Raw genomic sequence first — 18,934 nt, forward strand, 5'->3', positions numbered from 1 at the left:
GTCGCGCCTACCAAATAACTATGTGACGAAACGCGCCACTCTTCTTTGGATCTTCTGTATCTCCTCTGTCAACCCGACTTGGGACGGATCCCACACTGATGAGCAATACTCAAGTACAGGTCGAAAGAGTGTTTTGTAAGCCACCTCCTTTGTTGATGGACTACATTTTCTAAGGACTGCAATGAATCTCAACCTGGCACCCGCCTTACCTTCAATTAATTTTATATGATCATTCCACTTCAAATCGTTCCGTACGCATACTTCCTGATATTTTCCAGAAGTAACTGTTACCAGTGTTTGTTCCGCCATCATATAATCATACAATAAAGGATCCTTATACATTACATTTGTCTATGTTAAGGGTCAGTTGCCACTCCCTGCACCAAGTGCCTATCCGCTGCAGATCTTCCTGCATTTCGCTGCAATTTTCTAATGCTGCAGCTTCTCTGTATACTACAGTACCATCCGCGAAAAGCGTAACAGAAAAATTAGCCCTTGATTACAGTAGTGCCCAGACAGGTAGGTCATCGATGATAACATCGATGATATTTCCTGTAATCTTGGCAACTGTCGCCCGTGAGCGGTTATCATTTGTGGCAGCCTAACCTCCATTGATGGTCGGCTCACAGAGTTTTCCTGAATTCGGTGGATAGGCGAGCTGCTAGTTGCACTGTGCGACGACGAGGAACGAACGGCTACTGCAAAGTTGCAGAGTGACATCGCCCAGGATACAGCAACGAGCTTCAGTCCATAGGTCAACTAGAATAGTCTAGAGTTGCCTGGAACGTGTAGGACTGTTGTGGTCGATGATGTCTTGCAGCATAATAGTCGTCGAAAACTAGTCTTCTATCCCTGCAGTAGCGCCCAGCCTGTGCAGTGTGTCCGTAGTGGAAATACTTCAGCATGTTGTTCTCCTTCTTCCGAATGTTTGTTCTTCTGTTGTGTGTTTTAATTGGTGGAGGAAATTCCTGTACCTGCGTTGGTCGGATACTGGACTGTCGTTTTACAGTGGTGCAGTAAGTCCGCGTCGGCCGAGTCCATTCTTAACGGCGCACTTGGCTGGTGGTGGAGATTCTCAACGTTCCATATTACCTCCCGACGTATTAGTCGAAATTTATGACTGCTATCTCTTTTGCACTCGGTCCCACAGTTGACTTTTGGCGCTATTCTTTAATTGTTCCTTTGCTAAGCGGTCTAGCTACCAATTGCCATAAAATGTTTTCTTCAGGTCTCCAAGGACCTTGTCTTAACTGTTGAACTTTCCTTTGTTGACTCGGACCATTGATTGGCTGTGCTGTCCAAGTGGGTGCATACATTTGCCAGACACATCATGTCGTCCCATCTGTCGTGTTTGGTGACTCGGTTGAATCCTCTCATGCTTACCAGAGTGTACGGGAAACACTGACTGCGTATGGCACTCATAAAATTTTATATTGTTTTCGGCTTGTATCGCTGTCGTAGGGTTTACAATTTGTAGCTGTAGCACTTTCAATAGTAAAACTGCGCCTGAACAGGTCTCCGAAGGCCAGACGGTACCGGCCGACCATCGTGTTATCCTCAGCCCATTGAATGCGGATATAGAGGGGTATGTGGCCAGCACTCATCTCTCCCGGCCGTTGTCAATTTTCGTGACTGGAACTGTTACTCGTGAATAAAGCAGTTCTTCAATTGGCTCCACAAGGCCTGAGTGCACACCGCTTGCCAACAGCGCACGGCAGACCTGGACGGTGACCCGTCCAAGGTATTTACGCAAACATCGAAAACTCCAGAATACTGCTATTTATACAAACACTGAATATTCCAGGACAGGCAAGCATTAAAAAATCTTCCAGCAAACTTTGAAAATGAAAGATACTTACTGAATCGTTTATTTCAGAAACCCATCAACTGACAATTTTTTCCCCAACATGTTGTTTTTACAGAATCGATAACTCATACTTAAAACACACATTCTAGTGCAGAAGTCCGTCAACTGTCATTGCACCTTATGGGTTGCTATACAAAATGTACGAGAGCCAAGAAGGAATAATAGGAGTAGACGACCAAGAATGACGTGCTCGGATTACAAAGTGTGTAAGACAGGGATGAAGTCTTTCGCCCTACTGTTCAATCTGTACATCGAAGAAGCAATGATGGAAATAAAAGAAAAATCCAGGAGTGGAATTAAAATTCAATGTGAAAGGTTATCAATGATACGATTCGCTAAAGACGTTGCTATAGTGACTAAAAGTGAAGAAGAATTAAATGGTCTGCTGAATGGAATGAACAGTTCAGAATATGTACTGAGAGTAAATCGTGAACAGACGAAAGTAATGAGAAGTAGCAGAAATGAGAGAAGCGAGAAACTTAACATCAGGACTGATGGTCATGGAGTAGATAGAGTTAAGAAATTCTACTACCTAGGCAGCAAAATAACCAATGACGTACGGAGCAAGAAGAACATAAGAAGCAGGCTAGCATTGTCAAGAAGGGGATTCTTGGCCAAGAGACGTCTACTACTATCAAACATAAACCTTAATTCGTGGAAGAAATTTTGAGATGGTGCGTTTGGAGCACAACATTGTATGGTAGAGAAGCATGGACTGTGGAAAAAGCAGAACAGAAGAGAATTGAAGCATTTGAGATGTGGTGATACAGAAGAATGTTGAAAATGAGGTGTACTGATAAGGTGAGGTATGAAGAGGTTCTGCGCAGTATCAGAGAAGAAGGGAAAATGTGGAAACACTGACAAGGAGAAGGGACAGGTGATAGGTGGCACAGGAGAGGAATTCGTGGCGGGCCGCATCAAACCAGCCAAAAGACTGATGACTCAAAAAAAGGAAAAAAATTATAAGGAGTTTAGTGCAGAAACGCATCACGTGATATCACATAGCGTGTTTCGCAGTTAAGTTTCACTTCTCTTGTGAACGCTGCACTTTGTGTCAACCGTGTCTTTTGTCGTGGTTTCTAAGCAGTCATAACTGAGCTGTTGTGTGGAGGCTAAACTAATGTAGTTCTAATTTTACACTGTTTCACAGTTTGTTTACAGTGTCTAATAGCAGCTGTAAGGATGAAACTCAGGCGACAAGGAAACATAGTATGGTTAATGAAGAATTCTAAATTTTATACGAAATTCAAAGGTAAAATGATGCGGGCGAAAGTTGCTCCTGATGAAATTATGTGCCACTCCAATTGACGAGGAAGCAGAAAATAAGACTTTGAATTATTTTATGGATTGGGTACGAAAAACAATACAGATACACATTTTCAGACATTAATAGAAGTAAATCGAGTAGATTGTACGGTTGAAACAATGAAAGACCAAGGTCAATTTGATCTGTTGCAACTGAAAGTTTACCCACAAATAAAAGAACTTCTAAGGATTGTGTATAGCTTCGTGTTTCTCCTTTCAAGACAGAATTCAACTCCAAAATTAATCATTTAGCTTTCAATATATGCTTTTCTTAGAAACAAAACTTTTATTGCAAAAACCCGTTAACTGAAGCAAAAATTTAAAAAAAAAATTTGTTGTAATTTAGGTATAGGCAATATCTACTTTGAAAGCGTGTCAATTACTACTATAAGTTTTTTGAAGGCAAACAATGTGTTGTCATGAACAATAACGTGTTTTCTTTGGCATCCCGAAAGTTTCACTAAGTGCACTTAGCAGGTTTCTGAGATAAATGTTTCAAGTGCATGTGGACTGTTTTGAACTGGCTACCCGCGACACACCAGGAAGCAACGATAATCACTGCGCTACACTACAGCGCATGACAGCCCGTAGCAATATAGATGTAAAACTGGCTTCATTAGATCATTTGGGTGACAGCATTCATAATGTACTAGTTAGTTTCCGGTATGTGTTTCAGCGCCACTTTCAATAGTTTTGTAATTTGTTGACAATAGATACACGCGAACGAAACGGACAGTCTTACATGTAAAAAATAAATCAAATTATTTCTTCATTATTGCGCTGTATGGGAACAAGCTCATCTAAGTGCTCTGGGATATACAAAATTTTTTGTCTTTCCGTCTTGTGCAAAAATACGAAATGTTGAGAATTGCAGCAGTGTCTTTCTCGCAGTCGGTTTTAACGGAAGACCGATTCATGGTCGCCATAAAAGCTGTGTAGCTACTAACTTTCTCCAGGCAATGTCGAAAATTTTGTAAATAACCGCTCGAGTTCCTTCGTTCCCAGCAGACAGACGGACATTCATCCTTGTAAGAATTTAGACAAAAGGTCAGACAAGAAACGAAATGCTGAAAAACGATGGCCCTTGCTGGGAATCTTCATGTGAGTGAATACTCAGTGCATACAAAAAGAACATTACGTAAATAACAAAGTGCAGAAGTGAAATTTCAAAGAGGAATGAAAGGCTACTGAAGAACAGAGCACATAAGAAACATGACAACATGATAAGAAATAAAAGCAGAACAAGTAAACACCGCAACACCGTATAAACAATGTACAGCAAACGAGTTCCCACTCTAGCTTTAGCTTACAAGCTGGCAGGAAGAAATGGTGTTGGAAAATCTAAGAAGAGATGGACAGACAGTGGGAGAAAAGAGAAAAGCACAATGACTAATCCAGAATTGTATAAGAAGAAGATTTAACTGATAACACGCCAATAACTTACCTCGATAAGGGGCGCTGTGGATGTCTAATGTTATCTGCGTCCATTGCCACTTTGTCGTCCCAGACTTGCCATGTTGTTGGTGGTGCCAGTGAAACTATTAAGCTGCACTTGTAGAGAAATGTAGGGTGCTAGTTTAATTGTGGAGATGCTTGTATAGCTGAAATCGGTTACCAAATGAAATAAATGGGTACTGCTTTATGATCAGTTTTGATAAACAAACACTACAATTTTTTGATTTTAAAGTATGGTGTCAGGGGCATAAGGGCAATGGGTATAAGTGTGATCAATCGTACCCTAACATGTACCCATTTCAGAGTGCTAGTTGTTTCTCCTTTGCATCTAACAGTCCTCTCACAAACACGTTCCACTACTACTACATCGACAAGTGGACTACACTTGTCAGTACAGGCGAACAGTTTTGCGACCATGCATGCACACTTCAGCACCTGTCTCGCTACCCAGTCCTCTCACAAACACGTTCCATAATGTATCTCCCGCTGTTATCTGCACTGTCACTACTGCATCGACAAGTGGACTACACCTGTCAGTACAGACGAACAGTTTTGCGACCATGCATCCACACTTCAGCACCTGTCTCGCTACCCGGTGGAAAATAAGCATTATTGGCTTGCTCTTGCCCCTTATAACTGAAGGTATTAACCATCCTAAAAACATACTAAACAACTATAATTATTGGTCTACAGAAGTAAATACTGATGTAATATTGTTCAGTACACTTTGCTCAGTCACCAAAACAAGTATCTGCACCTATACTTTAACACCCTATCTGTTCATAAAAACATACCACAGGAAGTTGCTGACATGTCTGGATAGCAATCTCTTTTTTTGTGACATCGTACTAGCTACCACTTTTATCAGATAAAAACTAAGAACTGTTGAAACAACGTTTAGTGCCAGTATAAAGAGCAAACTATGCCTAAACGAACCCATTGCCTTGTCACACGTCACTTCGTTCGGTGCATACTAAGACAAAAGTTTGAATATAATACAGCACAAGTAATTGACACGTCCGAAAATAAGTTATGGAAAAATAAGACATTCTTGTGTTTATTGAAGTTCGAGGTAAGCACACCTTCTTCTGCAATGAAATGAGAGGGGAGCGTCGTCAGTGACACCCTGGCAGACTCGCAGTAGATCGGCCAAGCCCACACCATGTCCTCATCTCCCTGCTGAGTTATTGATGTTGCACATTTCTCCCTCCTGCTAGCTACAAAATTAATTCCATTTCTTTTTTAGGACTGGATTTATTTCTGCAGAAGTTTTACCTTTCTTCTTTGTGAACGGCAACATGTCTTCTCTTTTTGTTCATCCTATTCATTTGGTTTAAGTACTACTTTGTGTCCAATGTACACTGCGCAACACAATTAAAGGACCACTTTTTCCATGTAAATGTCTACCACGGCGACCAAGGAGTTTGCTCGGCAAGGCATCAGACAGCAAGGTTTCGACGCATGCGAATAAATGGCCAGATCTCAGAAGTTCATGTGAGGTGTAAGGTGGGTTAATGATATCACACTGACACCAAATTTCACCAAACCGTGGGCGTGTCTCAGGCTGTAATGGTCGTCAAACCTCTCTTACACACAATTCATGCCTTATTTTGGTCCCTCCGCATGCAGCCACGCTATATGTTTGAATCACGCGGTTTTCATATTGGTGGCAGAGCAAAACATTTCAGACACACCGCTACACAGTATCGACGAAAAAAGACCTCAGGAGGTGAAATAAAACCCGTCAATGGAATCATCCCTTCCCTCTGGGGCGTTGATTCCTACACATTTCACATACGAAGTCGGCAGTTTGCAGCACGGAGAGCTGCAGGATGACATTCTATACACCGTTTGCCACTGCTGACACCCCAGAACGATTCTAACCTTCTATAAAGAGACTGTGGGCCTGTAAACCGATTGAACTTGATCGCACCATTTTGGAGTGTAGTGCGACTGCAACTTTTACTCTGGTATACAAGGTGGAACCAAAAGTGACCATTCAAAACCATTCAACGAAATATGAACGTGGCCTGAAGGACCAAAGCCTGTTCATACTTTTTCAGTCATCTTATTTCGTGTCGGCCTGTGGCATGGTCGTACGAGGTGCAACATTGATACAAGCGTGAATAAAGCAGGAGAGGATCCCGCTGAGACCTCCCAGTTCGGCAACACCCTAGGTTGCACCTGTGTGCCTTTGTTGAGCAATTTAAAAATATACCTGTACTGAGACACCGGGTCACTGATTACTAGCCGCCAGCGTGACAGGCAACCATTTCGACACCACTGAGCTGTATGGTACTAGGTCGTTGTACGAGCGCCTGTTGGCCTCACGTGAATTCTAACGGGTGCCGAAAGCGGTTCTGTTGGTCGAGTAATCAATCACAGGTGGTTTATACCGATTTCCCTCACTTTGGTGTCTGAGTTTATAATTCATACTCTCAAATAAAAATCAAATCCATTGTCAAATCAGGAAAGTAAAAATAAATGTAAAATATTATCAAAATTCTCGTTTCTCTCTATCTATAAAATTAGTGGTGCCAAAACACAAAGAAATAAACGTATGTTTGGAAAGAGTGTAAGTTCGCTCATTAGCCCATTCTCTCCCTTCGGGAGTGAGAGTGAAAGACTAAAGATTAAAAAAAAAAAAAAACGCACTTTTGTGTGGTAGTGCTCGAGTTCGAAGTAAATGATTCGAATCCTGGTGGTGAATGAAATTTCATCGCAGTTATTTGTACTGCAAGGGGAGTAGAGGTTCTGATGTACAGCTCCTGATCACCAGACTTTGCGCCAGCGTTCTGGGTTAATTTCCTAACCTCACTACAGTTTCTCATGTTGTAGGAGCTTCGGCCACTGTTGATGCTACTTCTACTTCCGGAGAGGGAGGATGCGGCGCTGCGGAGCCATGCTGTTGACGGTTTGGCCAAAGCGTGCAACGAGCCGCTACCCTGAACAGATAAACCCACCCGGCTTTAAGGAACTGATTGCATTCATCATGGAGAAGTTTCCGCGAAAATGTACGTTGTATAATGGGATACCTTATGAATGCATTCTCGAACTAATTCACGGGTTGGCTAGAAAGTGAGTTTAAGGAATTGCAGCAGGCTTTTTTTGGAGATTGTCATTTACGTTAAAGGTATTGATGATGTTTTTATGCGTTTTGTCTCTCCCTTTAGTGGAAAGGCAGATATAGTTACCTGTCCACGAGAACCAGATTACATCTGCAGTACCAGGTCATCGTTTACTTTAGTTCCATAAAATTCCATTAGAAATCCGTAATGCAGTTTTTCTACAAGCTATGCACATACATCAACATACACGAAATGTTACAAGAGCTCTGACAGCATGATCGCCACTTGGCTGTATAGGTAAACAGGCAACAGGATGTTCAATTTCACCTACTCGAAACACACTCGATTAAATTTATGATATACTTAGCGGTCGAATAATGTAACATTCTAATCTACGAAAGTGACTAAACGGATAGGCACTAATCGGTTTTGACCGCCACAGGAGTTATCTCAATGGGACTTTGGCAGCTCAATACTTCTATATTCCAAGAACATTTTTCATTAATCAAGGTCTCAAAAATCTTGCATTAAGTAAAGTCCTATATTCTCATGAACCACAAATTAAGACATTCACTACCATTGTCATTCATTTCTCTTCATAGCTAAGCTCGAGTCATCAAATACATAGGAATATCATCAAACGCTGTTATAACAATTTGTATACTATATCCTCACATCAATTCATTGGCTGGCACAGTAAATGCAAATATGTAATTTTGGCACTCCGTATTTATAATCACTTTTTGATAAAAACACTTTGTCACTAGCCAGTAAAATTTGGTTTGCTGGGGACATACGCTCATCGAGTACTGTATTCCTCCACCCGCTATGCCATTACGACCACTCATTAACTCACTGACTCAACTGCATCGGACAACAGTAACATGCGCGTTCGTACTCGATGCTTGGCTATCGATTCTTGGCCTATCTTCGACCTGTTCGACAAATATGCTTATCTCTGAGTAATGTACCATGGATCCCTTATATCCACATCGTGAAAGACGTCTTTGGAGCGACAGGCGAGAATGGAAACAGAAAAAGCCATGAAGGGCCACCAGAAAATAAGATGAACATTAATTTCAATATTGTAACACCCCACCCGTCACTTATCTGGTTTTGGTGTGTGTTCACCCCAGGTAATTGACTAAAAGATCAACAGAGAGTGCAAAACTGCCGCAATGTCGGATAACGCAAAGAAAGTAATAAGGCCCTGTGACTCCTGATTGAATTGCGGTGGCAGTGTTGACATTAATTGATTCAGAATTGATCCATTTTAATTAAAAAGGGGTGCACATTGATGTTATATTCAGCTATTGAACACCAGATGCAAATGTTAAACATAAAATTAATTAAGAAAGTAACTCGGGATTTCAACTACTTGATTGAAAACAGATGCAGTCGATTAGCACGCATTTATTTTTAAATCACGACCTTCAATCATCACATTACATGACTCTCCTAACAGGCAGTGGTAATAAATTGCGTTTCCATGGAGTAAAGCTCGATAACTCAAAAGTAATTCCTATCGACTGACCCAGGCGTAATGCGAAGTGCAAGAAGAATTCTACAATACACGGCCTGTGAAACCCTCATGGAAACTTTGCCGACGTGATCCAACAAATTAATCAGTGGCCGGAGAGGGCGCAATATCACCGAATACAGCATGGTGGAGTGGCGTCGTTGTGCAGACGTTGGCCGACCTCATGGTGCTGCAAGGCTGCGCTCGTCTATTCACTCCTAGCTATCTTGCTCAGTACATAGCTCAATCAAAACTTCCTATCCCCAAGCTCAATCGTTCCATTTGCTAGGTCCTAAACTACAGAGATGCTCACTCTTTCTCAGGCAAGCTGAGTAAAAAACGCCACGTCCGCACTCTAGGTAACCTGGGAACAGAAGACTACCACGGAGACTTCTCACAGTCCACTTTCCGCCTCAGTTACCCCTCCAGCAAAATCACTTATGCCAATTGCAGCGCAAGTCGCGTTAATTATGTGTCGCTTCCCAGCGCCGACCAATGCCTGCTCTGGGAAGTGAACAAATTCCCACAAAATTTCCCTTCCTCTCAACTTCTGACATTTAGCTCCTCCCAGGCCACCCATCAAATCTGCACAAACACCAATTTTTCCTGAATTCTGACTCCCAGGAGAGTACTTCAAATTCCTTGGTCCTGCGTTCCCATCGGAGGCCAGTGTATTTCATTCTGTCGCTCTTCATCTGATTTACTTCAGGCTCTGTGGACCGTGAATTCAGCGTGAAGTTGCTATAGTCACGAACATGCATATTTTGACCTCTGTTAACTGCTCCACCGTAGCTTTGCGCGGCTTTCTCGCATGTTTGGCTGAAAAAGGGATGACAGACATTTATCAACAGGCGTACAAGTTCTCCGTCTGCTTCCCGGTACACCAGCATGGGGTCAACCACCGACTCACTGTCACTCAACTTAAGGCAGCTGGAGGCCACGCCCCATTACCACGTTCTCAGAGCTTGAGCCATCCTAACCTGCCTATTGTCGCTTCCCTTCGCCACTCCCCCACTGGCCGGCCTCGGTCACTATGTATACTTCCCTTTGATGAACTAGCCTCCAGTAAATCGACACGTTTCCACAAAGTTTTTCATGTCATGTGAATTACTTCAAAACCATCACCCGACATTAATTATTTCAATACGTCCATACTATACCCTCTACAAGATGCATTGTGCCCTGTCAGTCATTTTTGTTCAGCCCTACTGTTCGCTCAAAGTGTGTTAGGTGATCTTTAATGACTTCATGTAAGGGGCATAGTTCTTGCCATCTTACGATATCAAACAGCAAAGATTACAATGTATCAATCATAAATTCCCTCTGACTTTGGTACTGAAATGCCTACACAAATAAATCGTATAAAAATGCAAATTATCTTAATGGGAAAGGGTAAATAAATTAACAAACTGTTGTTTTACATATAATTACGCAGAATCTTTCCTCTCAGTACTTTGTGTGGGTCATAAAACACATAACCATTGCTTGTTGCCAGTCTCACAGTACAACACAAGATACACTCGCTTATTTCAGCTATCCCTTTGGTTTGCCATCCCTTAAGCAGCGCTTTTCCCATGCGTGCTAATACCATTATTTTACATCACATCAGACACCATACCGCAAAGGTACAGGAGACATACCACAAATTAATAACCATTCGATTCTTATCCCTATCAGACTGTTAATATGAAACATAAGAAACAAAACACAATTCCAGTGCATCAAATTACACAATTATACAACTGACATCTCTTTACTCTCGGTTAAATCAGTCAAAAATGTAGATGCTAAATTAATGCTCTAAACTTGTCTTGCAGAACTATACATAATTATAATTAATGAGGTTGCCCAGAAATAAATTTTACAAGAGCTGACCATTTTACTCCGTCATAGAATATGTATTGTGAATATACAACTGTTTTCATTGCCAAGAATATTAGCACAGTACTTCCCCATTCAGTCGATATTTAATTGAAAAAATGAAGAATTAGTGTGTATTATTTATCAAACAGTGCCAGAAATTTAATTTTGAAGCACAGTACAAAGAGATGGAACGTCAACCTCGACAGCTACCTTGATCAACTCCAATTTCATTCCTCTGCCTATCATTAGTAGCACTTCAGTTGTTATCATCATACTTTCTTTCATCATCACTTACATGTAAATACATACAGATACAAATAGGACGACTTACCTAAAAACAAATTACATTATTCAGATCTTAACTCTTAGAGTACTTCTTATTACTTATTCCTTTATACCTTTCAGTTCACATAAATCTCCACTACACAAATATCTCTCAACTCAGTATCATCTTCACTTCAAATATATACTTCAACAGTTATTTGCCCCTCCTTATTTCCAATAATTAAAAATTCCTCCAGGTTCCTTCACTTTACCACACATTATCAACTTCATAAAATTAATCATCCTTATATTATATATTATTATTCTAAACAACTAACACCTCATCTATATGTCATTTCATACATTTTAATATTTATCACAATCATCAGCAGTTATATCCTTACACTTCTTTGCATTTCCTCTGACCCAGTATGACTCATGAAATAAATCTGCAGGATTAAATAGAACTCTTTTCTGACAATATTAGCGTCACTCAAAGTTTAGATGGATCTTTCCTTTGAGATATGCCACTTATCTCTAATCTTTTGACACTACTATTTTTATAGTCCAATCACACTTAATGGTTAAAAATTTGAATTCTTTTGTATCTCAGTTACTACTTTAGCCTTGAATTCATATATTTATGACAAATAAACCACAAGTTATACTAAACTGTTTCTAAAGAAAATACGTGGACAACTGCAACTTATTGTAATTAATAACTTCTACAGTTTTCTCAGTGTGTAGATAGGAGATGAGAGAGAAGCGTAACTTGAAACAGGAATTCTCACCCACATGGAAGAATGTCAGTCTCCAACTGCTAAACCATCAAACGAGTTGCTGATTCCCTACACCTTTCCTGATTTTACTTCGTTTTCTGAGCTTGCCATGTCTTCACATGGATAGTATCGTTTTGTTTTCAAGATAATCCTTGCTATGAGCTCTTTTTGTTTGCATATGCTCTAATTCTACTGTGTTTGGATGTCCAGTCTTTACTGTAAGGTGCCTTACAAACGTGACTGAACTTATGTGTGCTAAAATTTATTTTCTTTGATTTGGCATGTACTTTAAATTGCACCAAGTCCTCCACCCCCCTCCCTCAGTGAGTTATTGGCTTCATAAATTTTTCATGTCTCCCATCTCTCCTCTTCGATTTTCCCGCCTATTCAGTCTCACCAGCTCTAACTTCTTCTCCCATGTTGTATCGCTCCTTGGTAGGTTATCCAGTAATTAGCGAAAAATTCTATCACGTGCTTGGCTATGTAAAATCTCACATGGTGCAAATCCTATAGAACCATGTGGTAAATGGTTCTTGATGCGTTCAAATCCTGTTAGGTATTACTTTGATGAACCACACTCCCCATGACAGCAAGCTCTACATAAACGATTCAACTCCTGCGGCGTCTGTCCTGCAGGGCTAGAGGTCAGAGTATATCTGTAAATGATGCTTTGTTCTGTTTGAAGTCTATCAAACACTTCTCCATTTTTTGGCTGGAAATTGTGATCAGTTATCACTCAGGATTGTTTTAGGTGTACATACATTACTAGAATAGTCCTTTTCAAGCTTATTAATGATAGCTTTGCAGGTGGAATTTTTCAATGGGTGAAATTTTACAAATTAGAAAACAATTTCTTTGGCAACTACTATTTGTGTATCGTTCCACTGCTATACAGGCAAATGTCCAAACATGAGGAATGGCTATGATTCCTTTAATTGATCCAGGTATGACTTGCATGCATATAACCCTTATGTTGGACGCTGGTCATCTTAGTCTCTTGTCATGTATCACTTAGTACTTTGAGTACACACCTGCCCCTGTTATTAAAAGCACAATCTAATTTCAGGTACTTATGACACTTCCTTGATCCACAGCGGGAATTACTATAACGTGTATACCTGATTAACTTATCCAGTAAATGCTCTGGCGCATAGTTTCCAATTTTATTCACTTTCATTGTTCCTTTTTTATAATATTCTGTTGTGGATGTAATAATATGTATGAATAGTTTCTTCTCCAGCACATAAATCTTTAGTAAAATCAGGGTGGTGCAAAGCTCTGCATTACACAAGGTATCTTTAATCATTTCAAGTTCCTCTTGACAATCTGTGTTCCAGTGTCACATCGTCTTTTCTTCCTCAGGTTTGGGGAATTGAGTACAGGATCCCTGCTGAATTTCCTGTAGAATTCACACACAGTAAACTGCACTCAGTTTCTTGTCACTGCTGGGAATGGGAAACTGCCTAATACATTACATTTCACTTGAACATGGGTAAATATCTTCATCTGAAATTATGTGGGCTACAAAATTTACATGCCACTCACCACATTCTGATTCATCCAGATCTGCTGTCGTCTCTGTTGTCTTGAATGCTTCTAAAATTGCATCTAATTTATCCAAATGCTACTCCCATGATTTGCTCACAATCAAAACAGTACCCAGATAGTATATTTCTGAAATAAGTCTTCACATAGAATTTAATCCTGAGCTCTGATAACTTCGGAAACAGACACAATAAGTCCAAATGGCAAAACTCTGAAATGATTACACCTGTCAGTGTATGCAAAAACAGTATACTAACGAGATTAAGCGTCCGAAGGTATCTGCCTGTACCTGGCAGTCAGATCAATACAACTGAGCATTTTCACTACTTGAAAACCATGTATCATTTCTTCTATTATTTCAGAACTGTCTTGCTGAGGTTCGATGATTTTGTTCACTGTGCGCATTTCCAACACTACCCTTTATCTTCAGTCTGCATTGTAGCCCGCTTATGACACCAAAATGCTGAAAGGCAACTTGACGACGTTTCTACAATACTGCAGCCAGTTTCCTCCGAGCACCAACTTAATGGCCGAACAATGTTGTTTGAATACACATAAAGGTGTCTCGTCAGGCCTACTCCATCTTTTTCCTAAATTAAGTTCCCCGCGCATTTGTGTTGAACTTTCGTGTGGAGTATGTGGAGTACACTGACATATTATGAACTGAGAACTGCGTTTCTGAATTCGTTTTATGTATCTGGTCATTCCTATAATATTAAATTTGTCGGACGAGCATCTTACATTGGATTTCCTCTTTGTAAGCACTGCATTTTCTCAGAACCCTTCTACCAAATCTAGGTCTTCTATTCGTCATTTCTAATACTGGTTTTACGGAATCGTCCCATTTCATATCGCTTCTTAGTTTTACGCTTAAATATTTATGAGATCTAGTTGTCAAATAACTGATGCAAATATTGATGTTGTAAGACATTTTCATCGCCAGTGTTTGGCCTGCAAGCCCCAACAGGGGTATTGTTCCTAATTGTCAGACTTTCAGCAACATCCTGGGTTTCACTGCAAGCCTCTCCACATTGTCTCAAGGAGTGACACTCCTCAGGGCGACGTGACTTACTGGTGAGTTCGGCGGCCCCGTTGGTGCACTTTCAGAGGAGTGGGCTATGTGCTGGCGTCAGGCTCCATCCTCTCCGCTCTGTGCGACACAAACACAACACTACACGTTACATGGACTCACGTCAGCCACTCAGTCTCAAGAGAAAACCACCGCCGTGCACATTTCCGACCAGGCAGCTGGACATACGGCTTGAGATCTTCCATTACAACCATTCCGCAGTATCTCTTAGGCTCCCTTGGCAAGACTGATTCATTGTGTGCTTCCGGGTGTTCAGATGTTATTGTTCCCATTATTTTCACAGTACTTCGACCACCGACCTTATTGTCTTCTTCAGATGCTGCTTGTTGTGTTGCTGTGTATACTCGCTAGGTGGATTCCAACCAGAACGTGTTGTTGGTCTGGCACCACTGTGTTCCACACACGATGCACAATATGCCCAATGATGCTCTTTTGTTTTGCAGAGCCTTCACCGATTCTCTATGGATGTGATGGCCGGGAAGATCTTAATACAGTAACTGAAACCTTACAACTCTTCCATTTACGAAACACTGATGTCATTTACCATTTTTAAAATTAAAGTCCTTTAGATGGCGTCCACCTGTACGAATACATTCGTGAAATCTGCTGTTGAGATTCCTCATTGACCGCTGCAACATCTCAGCTGGGATACTGTGAATTGCATACCGAATTCTCTGTTTTAACTCATCGAGGGTTCTTGGTCGAGTCGTGTAGACTTTGCTCTTGAGGTAGCCCCAGAAGAAAATATCACAAATGGATAAATCTGGCGATCTAGGGGGCCAGGGAATGTTACCGACCACACAGTTTCCAAACAATTCTCGCACATATGCCATTGATTTTCGTGCAGTGTGTGATGTCGCTCCGTCCTGTTGAAACCAGGCTTCTTGAACGTTTGGAAAGTTGTTCAATGCAGGTGTAAGAGAAGTTCGTAACATCTCCACGTAATGATCGGCATTGACAGTTATCGTATTTTCCTGTTCATCTGCGAAAAAATACTGTCCAGTAATCCCTATGTGATAAAGCACAACACTATACTGTCACTTTACTAGCGTGTAGAGAGCGCTCATGAACGTCATTAGGATTTTTATTTGGCCTGTAACGGAACTTCTGTACATTCACATAACCTGTGAGATGAAAATGTCTTCATCTGACATCCAAAATTTGTTTAGAAATTCATAGTCATTGTTTATTTTTATTATCCTTTGTTGACAGAATTATAATCGTAACCGATAATCGTTGTCCTTTAATTGTTGCACCATCTGTAGTTTGTACTGATGAAATTTTAAATCAAGATGAAGAATTCTGCGAACACTCTCCAGGGACATTCCAAGCACTGCTGCTTGCTTATTAGTTGAACGCCGTGGGCTCCATGAGACAGACTAGCGTACAACTTAAATGTTCGCAGAAGAACGCACACTTCTTATTTGTCCTGCTGATTTCTTGTTGAGGGCAGATCCAGTCTCTTCAAGGTTACTAATCCAACATTTTATCGCATGTTCCGACGAAACGACATCATGACGTCCTAAATTATAAAAACTTCGAAATTTCCTCTGCGCCGCTACCAAACTCATTGTTTTTACAAAACATTTTTATGGCTAACACACCCTGTTGTCCGTTCCGCTGATCCATGATTACTGATCAATGATTACTGAAATAGCGGACAGTTTATTCCCTAATTGTCACGAACGCGCACTGCTGCCACCTGCCCTTGGCTGCCACTACTCAAACGTTCCCGTTATTCTGTGTCACCCTGCATATAGAACGCTGTATCACTAGCCTCGTTCAAATTGAAACCTCCTTCCCTGTTTATTAGGTTTTCTGACATCTTTATTTCCATAGACTCTCTAATTAAGCTGTCTGAGGAACTTACCTTTGCACCACAATACTCGTCCCGTATTTCATTTCATGATTATATTCAAGACAGTACTCGGCGAAAACTCATTCGCTGCATTGTTTTGGTCGAGAAGGTCAAATGATGTGTCTTCCATCTCTCGCCGACTCTTCTGATATTCTGCCTCACTTATGACGTACCTCTTTCGCAATTGAATACCGTACACACCCAGAAATAAACGATGTGGATCGTCTTTAATATTAATAATAGGAAAATATATTACAAAGGACTATTGATCTTTGTTGACGGGAGCGAAATAACTTCAGTGCCATGTTTCCGTAGGAGTCTATCGATGATTTCAGATTTTGGATCAGAATAAACGATTCTTGGCTTATTTTTCTCTGAATTACCCTCAATATCTTTCTGATGTGTTCTTGATTTTGACTGCAAATACCTCTCAACTTGAGTATCCGTGTACATATTCCTTCAGAATACTATTCACAGCCGTTGTAATTCTTCGGCGAGGCTCTATGGGCCAGAATTTTTAGCACCGAATTTCTCTGTGATGTGTGGCGACGGCTCGAGGTGTGTTGATGAAGGTCAGTATGCGTGTGTTCTCTATATACACTGTGATTAGAGGATCCGTCCAGTCTTCTCTTACACATCCAGGAAAACTAATTCGTCCTTTGCTTTTTTAAGTTCCACGCTGAATTTGTATTAAGATGGACTTCCCATTATATTTACTTATCGCACCATTGGGCTTAAGTCACTTACATATACCAGTTGATTTTAAGCACTGACAAAAACTAATGTCAGAATGTGATCCGGCTGAGTATTATGTATCTGCTGTAAAAGCGCGGGTTCCGCTGAGGCAGCGGCAGAGAAAACGCCGCAGCGTATAATAGGGAAAAGTTTTCTGTTGATAGAAAGTCTGAGAACAACCCTCCTATATCAACTGAGAGAACAGCTTGAGTGACTGCCCGCCCCCACTTTCCCCCCTCCAGACGTGGAGACAAAAGAAACTTGGTGTGCCTATAAACACTTCTTTCCCTCGCGCGCTCTCGGGCTGGAAACTTTGTTGCTCAATCGACGTCGGTCCCAGGTACGTGCAGGCCGCAGTCAATGAATCAATAGACCCGGCCCGCGCCCCGGCGCTCCCCCAGCAGCCAGCGGCCTCCGGGTTCTCCCTCTGGCGGCCTGAGCCACGACCGCATGCGCCCGCTCGCGGCTGAGGAGGAATCGCGGGCCGGTGAGCACTGCGCGCTGAGAACCAATCTGGGCGCTGGTAGAAACTGTAGGGCGGAGTACTGGGCGATCATCTCGTGGCCTTTCCCCACAGCCACGAAAAGCTGAAGCACACTGAATGGACCAGCCTAACTTCATAATGTTCGACACCGACTGTTGTCTAACCCCGTCCGCGTTGGTTGTCACCACACGACTCATAATACACAAAAAACCATTCAATGGCTTTCCTTATTTTAAAAAATCGACGGTATAACTGTTAATTTATGGAGTACGACTGGATAGTATTTTAGGGTCGTTATTGTCCAAAATATACTTGGTGATCAAAAAGTCAGTATAAATTTGAAAACTGAATAAATCACGGAATATTGAAGATAGAGAGGTACAAATACACACATGCTTGGAATGACATGGGGTTTTATTGGAACCAAAAAAATACAAAAGTTCACAAAATTTCCGACAAATGGCGCCTCACCTGATCAGAATAGCAATAATCAGCATAACAAAGTAAGACAAAGCAAAGATGGTGTTCTTTACAGGAAATGCTCAATATGTCCACCATCATTCCTCAACAATAGCTCTAGTCGAGGAATAATGTTGTGAACAGCACTGTAAAGCATGTCCGGAGTTATGGTGAAGCATTGGCGTCCGATGTTGTCTTTCAGCATCCCTATAGATGTAAGTCGATCACGATACACTTGCGACTTCATGTAACCCCAAAGCCAATAATCGCACGGACTGAGGTCTGGGGTCGTCGGAGGCCAAGCATGACGAAAGTGGCGGCTGAGCACACGATCATCACCAAATGACGCGCGCAAGAGATCTTTCACGCGTCTATCAATATGGGGTGGTTCTAATAAAACCCCATGTCATTCCAAGCATGTGTGTCTATTTTTACCTCTCTATCTACATTATTCCGTGGTTTATTAAGTTTTCAAATTTATACTGACTTTTTGATCACCTGGTATATAAATGATCTAGTGGAAAACGTTCGCAGTTCCTGAAGGTATTCGTGAACGCTACGGCATTTTGCCACTACAGAAGACTGTAGCTAAAAACAGCAAGACCTGCAAAGACTGGATGACTGCCGCAGGGAATAGTAGTTG

This window comes from Schistocerca americana, chromosome 5, assembly GCF_021461395.2.
Source record: "Schistocerca americana isolate TAMUIC-IGC-003095 chromosome 5, iqSchAmer2.1, whole genome shotgun sequence".
Lineage (NCBI taxonomy): Eukaryota > Metazoa > Arthropoda > Insecta > Orthoptera > Acrididae > Schistocerca > Schistocerca americana.